This window comes from Mya arenaria, chromosome 1, assembly GCF_026914265.1.
Source record: "Mya arenaria isolate MELC-2E11 chromosome 1, ASM2691426v1".
Taxonomy (NCBI): Eukaryota; Metazoa; Mollusca; class Bivalvia; order Myida; family Myidae; genus Mya; species Mya arenaria.
Genome location: NC_069122.1, coordinates 13088112 through 13096205, shown reverse-complemented (window position 1 = coordinate 13096205; position 8094 = coordinate 13088112).

Here is an 8094-nt window from a genome sequence, read left to right as displayed (position 1 = left end):
TTAACAATTATAGAATAAAGGCCTGCACTTAAGTGTGGTGACACCACTTGTACTCAAACCAAAAAATCATTAATATATATCTGAATTCTGTGCAATGTAGCAACAATAAGTTAAAGCAAATAACATTTTCAGCATGTTCACATTGATATGAATATAATTTTCTTTCTTATTTTATCACTGATTGCTTGAAAATAAAACCGAAAGTTTATCATATCTATCTATCTATTTCTGCTTAGTAGCTTCAGGAAATGGAGGAATCTCTGTAGTAATATTTTCAGGTACACAGGAATTATTACACATACTTTTTCTATGAAGAGACTGAAATTCACGGAAATAACTATAGTTAATATAATAAATATCTCTAATTTAAATTTTAATGCATGAAATTGGAGTGTTTCAAAACACTTTTAAGAATATGATTATCTAACGGTATGACTAAAACATGAAAATAACATTTTTGACTAAAATACGAAAATACGGTGTTTTTATAAAAAAATAAAGGTATTTAGACGAAAGTAAGATTTTGATTAAACTCTGGTAAGTTTGGACGAAAATAACTTTTTGGATAAAAAGGTTGTTGTGTTTGGCTAAAATAAAGTTATTTTCGCGAAAATAAGATTTTGATAAAAATCATGTAGATGCAAACTAACCATATTTTCAGATTTTTATCAAAATCTTAATTTCGCAAAACTAACTTTAGTTTAAACATATTTATTTTACAACGATTGTGAAACAAGTTATTACATTATATCAATCACTCCCGTTGGCACGATGTTACGCGAGAGTGTGGTCTTGTGTTGTGGGGGAAACCGGATAACCCAGAGAAAACCCACTTGTCCGGCTTGGTGACCACGAACCAAACTCACATGCGCACGAGCCGGGAATCGAACCCGGGTCGCCTAGGTGAAAAGCGAGTGTGCTAACCACTGCGCTAACCGGACAACCAAAAATAACTTAGTTTAGCCAACAGCAACTACATTTTTTAATAAAAAAATGTTATTTTCGCCAAATACTTACCCTATTTCAGATTTTTCCAAAATCTTATTTTCTTGAAAATACCGTTCCTTTAGCCATAAACTAACTACATTTCGTTAGAAATGTTATTTTCGCCAAAACTAATCCTATTTTCAGATTTTTATCAAAATCTTTTTTCTGCGAAAATAACTTTATTTTCATTAAAAATAACCTTATTTTCGTATTTTAGTCATACCGTTATCTAAGGACGACGGACGATTGACAATCACACTATCACAATAGCTCACGCTGAGCATTTTGTGCTTGGGTGAGCTAAAAATGAGATCGTCATTCATCTTGTTTTCAAAATAACATGAGTATCATTTTAATTAAATCCGTTGAACGCTCGTTCTTAAATTAAAGAAAACCAAGTAGATAGTAACCTATGGTCATTGAACTGTTTGCGTCACTGATGCATGTAGACATGTGTCGAGGGTAGTCGTGTTAAACTCCAAATCAATTCAAATTGCCAATGTAATACTAAACACATTTTGTTTGTTTTCATAAAATCAACAAATTAATAAACAAATGTTTTCATCAAATTTACAAAAAATCTCATTGTGTCTTGGTTTGTAAGACGACATTATAAAAATTAATTGCATATTGAAAGTCACGCTCTGGTGCTGTTATTGTTACTGTTTACTTTAAATAGAAATAACAATAATGATAATTGTAATGATATTATAATGAAAATAAGTGAACCAAATATTTCTTGTTCTGTAAGTCGTCAGTCTCTTAAATTCAATGTAAATTTGAATATATTTATAACCATTTCTAAGCCCTTTTGTCTAACTGTGATAAACTATTTCCGTAAATAAATGTTTTATTGGTTTATGATTTTAGTGTCCTATTTAGTATTGTCAGTGTTGCCGACTATATATGTATGTCTACTGAGCGAGCACAAGTGTATTTTGTATTTTCATGTTACCTACAAAAACACACGAAATAAAGATAGTATTTTGAACCGTGTTGTCATTAAGAATAACATTATTTTTAAAAACCGACTTAGAAGACACAGAGTTATCATGAACAACATAACGTTTACTTGACTGTTTTCATTGTATTAATAAAAAACGCACGGTAATGTTTCATTACTCGTAGTAATATCATGTCATTGATAGGAAGATAGCAGGTGAGGTCACGAAATCTGTGACTGCGACTGTATAAGTTGTGTTTTTGAGTTTGCACACAATGATGTCAAACTGTATTATTAAAACGCCATTCTTTAAAGATAATTTAACCCTGAAAATGGTATTGTATTGCTATTGTCATTCAATCATGCCCTTAAACTACGATTCTGCAATCTCTTTACGATAAAACATATTTATTTCTTACAGTCGCTAAAATTTACATAAATTAAAATATAAGAGTTTTAACTTTACTAAAGGTTTAAGTGTTAGCAATATGGTATCGTATATGTGTAATTTACTGTTCTGATTGTTATGTAATGTTTTTGTTGTCTTGTAAATTTCTTTCTCTTTTTTTGAGTGTTTATTGGCCTTGATCAATGTGCCTTAAGGCTTGCCACCTTCACCACCTCCCCCACTTATAGCTCCCATTGCTTACTCTTTGTGCATGTCTGTCAGTTCCACTTAATATATCTGTTACTGTATACCGTTTAAGGTTTTCGATTATATATTACGTATAACGCTTTATGTTATCAACAAAATGATAGGAAAACCTTTAAAACTCAATTCAGTCTTTGTTCATAGGTTAATCAATATAACTTTGTTCTTTTTTCTACCGTAACCTTGCACAAAGTTAGCCTTGGTTCGCGCGTACTAATTTGCAAAGTAACACGATGCGTTTGAAACACTTAAGGGCCTTAAAGAGTATAACAACGTCTGAAGGACCAACACATAAACAATTTGAAAACACCTTTTTTATTTAGTCTAGGGGCTCCATATTTAGCAAACATAATAGATGTAATTTGGAGTTGAGCAAACTTTAAGAAGGAATGTTTTATGAGATTTCTAATCAAAAATATTTTATAAGATTTCTAATAAAAAGCTTTTGAATTTTCCCGGAAATATCTTTATACAAATTGAAAATGGTTTTGTGTAAAATAATCAGAACTACCCAACCAACAATGTCTTATGGCTTTACGGTGATTTGAGCTATTTTATGAAACAACTTTCATTTTTTTGGAGGATTAACCTAGAAAATTAAATTAAATTAACTATTTGCCTTATTTCATTGAATATCATTTGCAAATGTTTGTGTCACAAACATTGTGGACATATTTTTCCGAAGAAATGCAAATGCATTTCGGTCCAAAATCTGATAAAACCTTCTTACGTTATTTTTTTCAACTTTCAATTAAGGAGGGTTGTTTTACTCCATTATAATAATGTTCCTGAAAACTATACAAAACATAATACTTTTAAACATTTTAATTATTGGTCATCACAACCCACTTCTACCTTGTGGAAGGCCCGTTAAAGGATTACATGTTATTCAACAAGCACATATATTGCGACCTATACCATTCAACGTCATCTGCGCTGTTGTTTTAATTAAATAGACAAAAACTAACATAGAGCAATTCAATAAACGCTTAATGACTTTCTCTCTAATGTAATAAACGTTCTCATGACGGATTCCAGTGGAAAACCTTTCCAATCACAGTAAATGGTTTATTTTGCAGGAGCAACAGCAGGGCGAGTCCAATATCTAAAACCGATCTTGTTAGCAAGTCTGGCATGAAGTATTTCCAAATATTTATATTTTCCTTCTTCTTGAAGTGATTTATTCACAGTAAATATGTGTGAATAAATAAATCAATTGACCCAAAGAAGCAACGGAATATTCGTAAAGATATACCGGGCATTCGTTTAATTCAGAATGGATGTACATGCTAAAACTGCTACTTAAAAGCATTGAAGAAATGTGTTGGAAGGTTAATTTCAGAATCAAACTGGTCAATTAGCCACTCGAATTATGATCATTTTTCAGCAGAGTGTAACACATACGACCAAGTTACCTTCGTTTTACACAGGCAAGTGTTCAAGAATGTATTGTAAACTTATGAAGTGGTCATCGTAACATTCGGATAAATCGTACTAGCAAAATGAAGAATTCAACGAATGTCATCAGCTCTTTGTTCCAAAATGATATCACAAAAAATAACCCCGACGTCATCGGTGATGTCAACCAATCGTTAACAAGCATTGTTTTATCCAACACAACAGAGAGCGCAATGAACGCTTCCACAGGATATGACGAACTTCCTGGACAACTAGGATTTTTCATGACAAATATAAGGCTTATCAAAGCTGTTATATTATGTGTAGTTGTCGTGATACTTATACTTACAACATGCAGATTTGTGTTCAAGAGTTTTGCAAATTACTTGGATGGGGGCAGAAAATAAATTTAAATGGAATAAATTTTCCATAGGTTTTCCACAGGTTTATTTGAAATCTCGATGGATAACTTATTCGTAAGGAGTTTTACTCCTCAGTTTAATCCAAGTTTCTCGACAGTTTAGATCTGGTGAATGGTAAATTTTTCGACATTATTTTTATTATTTTAAACAGTTTGTATATGGTAAATGGACAGTTTTATCTTAATCAGCAATTTGTGTCTGTATCCGTATCTTGTGTATGTTTAAAATTACACGTCCAAAATGTTATACAAACCAAATGATATAATTTGCAACATTCCACCTGTTTTATTACGTCAAATTATCAATATATCAATATATTACACAGGTGTTTATTTCTCACACATAATTGGGCTACAAAGCGCAAACAGATGATGTTTTGTTATTTTCTTGTACCTGTTATGTGTTTTTCATGTAAGAAAAAAAATGATTGTCATAGGTTGTATTTAACTAATATTGTTATGTTAAATCAATCATGTAACGGATATTAGCAAAATATTTTCCCGATGAATGTTTAAAACAAAAAATTGGCGGCTAGTTCGGAAACAAACGACAAACGAAACAGAGGACATCTGTTCACCCTCCAACCTGTAAAGATTAAGTGTTTAATTACTTGTTAATAAATTATGTGTTAAAGACTGTCTTTATTCGTAAATTTGTGAATGTTAAATGAAACATATTACTGTCACTAGCCGCATATGTTGTCAGCAATTGGCTACTTCGGGGAGTTGGGGGCAAAAATATTGTAAGAAATAATTTTTAAAAAGTGGGTATTATTATAAACACCGGTTATTTTAGAGGTTGTCATAAATTGGTGATTTTCGGCCAATAGTATTCAGTTTCTGGTTCATCTTCTACCACTGTACCCATGGGAGTATTGTTATATTATCAATAACACACAACAAAAACATACGTACATAATATCCCATGCCTTTCAAAATAGGCATTGGGCATATTGCCTGGGCTTAGTTTGTCTGGCTCCCATGACAAACAGCTTCCTTTTAATCTACTGATACATCTACCAATTTAACATGACACCACAATTATAAAAATATAGTTTAATACGGCAGAATTTGTTCATACGACAATACTACCACAACAAGATTGATTTAGGACGGCTCACCAACAACACCAACATATAAGAAATAATTCCTAATATGGCAAACTGAATTTAGTACCAAACAAATGAGAACATTCGATCTGTATTAAAACTCTTAACCCGTATCCTAACCGTGATAAGGCATGGTCTAAAAATATGACATTTAGATCTACAACTGTGCTTTGACTCTTCCTCAATACGTTAACAATATTGTGTCGTCTGAAGTCGACGCATTCGCCGCTATGGTTTGCCTATCCGGTAAGTGAAACAGACAAATATCTTGAATTTTGGTCGTGCAGATACAAATGAGCGATTGTGTATGTTGAGTTCAAATTATACGTTTTGAATGCAATCATGGTTTGAGCTGAATTAACAAGCCGAAAAGTTAATTTGTTTGTGTTGCACATGAACCGTCATATCAGTAGTAAGAGAAATTGACACAATTTAGGTCGTCGATTATATACATAATTGATTTTGTGTTCGTACCAATATGACTTACGACTAAATTTTGCTTCGTAATTTGCAATATTTAAGGTCTATTGACACACGTTATAAGCAATATATGAAGCTTTTACAATAACTGATTTAAGTTGTAGACGTTCCAATATGTATTGTCACAATTCAAACCTTTTTATGAAGCTCTGAACGAATTGGATTTAAATGGTAATTGAACAACTGTTAAAACATATTGCACGATACTAAATATGATTTCAAAATGTTCATTGTAAGAGATGAAACATGAAGAACAATCAATCATATGAAACAAATTGTGCTATCGTTTTTAATGGGATTCCAAGCATGACTTTCTGTACCGTAGACACCATGAACTTACACACGGATGCAATTAATCCTTAGATATTTATAAGTATGCACATAGTGTGCAGGCTTTAAGATTGGCAGTAAAAACATTATATTTTGTTAATAAAGGGCCTCGCAAATGTTTTCTCAAAAACTGTTTTCACGACAATGAATATGTAAACACTTATTATAATTATAAACTTCTCGAAACCTAAATCGCAGAAAAAAAAAGTATAAACAACTTGTTGTAGTTGGGAGCGAACCCATGCCGGTACAGTCAAGAAGAAAAAAAAATCATAAACACCCGCCCACAAGTAGTCTAGTAAACTGACGGATGTTTAAACCTTTTCTGATAACATTGGCAGCATCATGTACTATTGTAAATCAACAAATCACGATACAGCCTTTTGCTAAATCTTGACTCTAACGCTTTTCAAAATAAGCATATATTGAGCATAATTTTCTATCCAAATTCGTTGCAGTGTTCTTGACTTCAATATCTAAATTGTAACTCTTCAAATGATTTACTACACCTTATTTCGCAATAAACAAATCCATTAAAATCCATTTAAAACACCAAACTGTCCCCTAAAAATTGTTTTCGACCGCAATAAGTAAAACAATAGAATAGTGTTGTTCTTTTTCAGATTGAAAACAACGATATAGTTTATTATGAGGAATGACGAAGAAGCGATGCAAAACGGTATATTTTCTTTATATCTAGTCATAAATAATTCATTCGTCCAATCCTTCCTAAAGTGGCCATGTTATTGTGTTATACAACATAATTAATTTATACTAAAAACGTTCATAAAAGTGTATAAGGTGCATACTATAATAATTAATACAAATGTTTACGATATGCTTCGCATCATAAATACAATAAAAACTAAACGGAATACCCCAGGAGTAAGACACGCATATTATCCCTGTTTTGCGACACAAGGTCAAGCCCTATTGACCCCGAACGAGAGACGCACTCAAACACAACAAACTTACCACACACGCATCAAAACAGCTTTATCAATAATTGATAAGATGAACGCCCTTGAACGGTCAGTGAAACTCGATTTTTGAATTGCAAGCTCATGTCGCTCTGTGCTCAAAATAGTTATGCCTTACTGCACTGTTGAATTGACGATTTCGAATACTGGCATACGAAAGCAGACTAAAGAAAGATTGTTATGCAAATGTTTCCCTAATGATTCATAATCTGATTATCTCATCCGCATTTACATCGCATGCTTGAGCACAGTGTGCTTGTATGCCAGTGCCATCTGGACATGTGCTTTGGGGGCTTTTAAATTATTACATTTCCTTGAGGTATCAACGAATTAAGTGATTAAAAGTTCATTTCAAAATTTAACAAAAAACTTCTACTATATAAGAGATGGCAAAGCAATACAAACAATACAGTCTGTATGTTGAATACAAAACAATATATTATACATATAAGATCGATTGTTCAGAACTTTGATAAAACTAGCAAAGTGATTAACGATATTGTTGTAAAACAAGTCAACTTCTTCATGATATGTTGATATATCTTGGTATAAACGTGTTCATCTAAACAGCTGTCCTCAATTACGTTAGAAACACAGTATAGCCCATGATTAGTGTATCTTTACAATTCAGAGCAGTACTGATTTGGAAGTTATCAACGATGGAGTGTGAACTTTAACAAAGTTCTACACAGCCGGCGTACTTTTTGACAAAGTAATTATTTTGTTACTTCTAGGGGGACAATGATTCAAGCTCCATATGTATGAATACATGTATAAAAAATAATCACATTTAA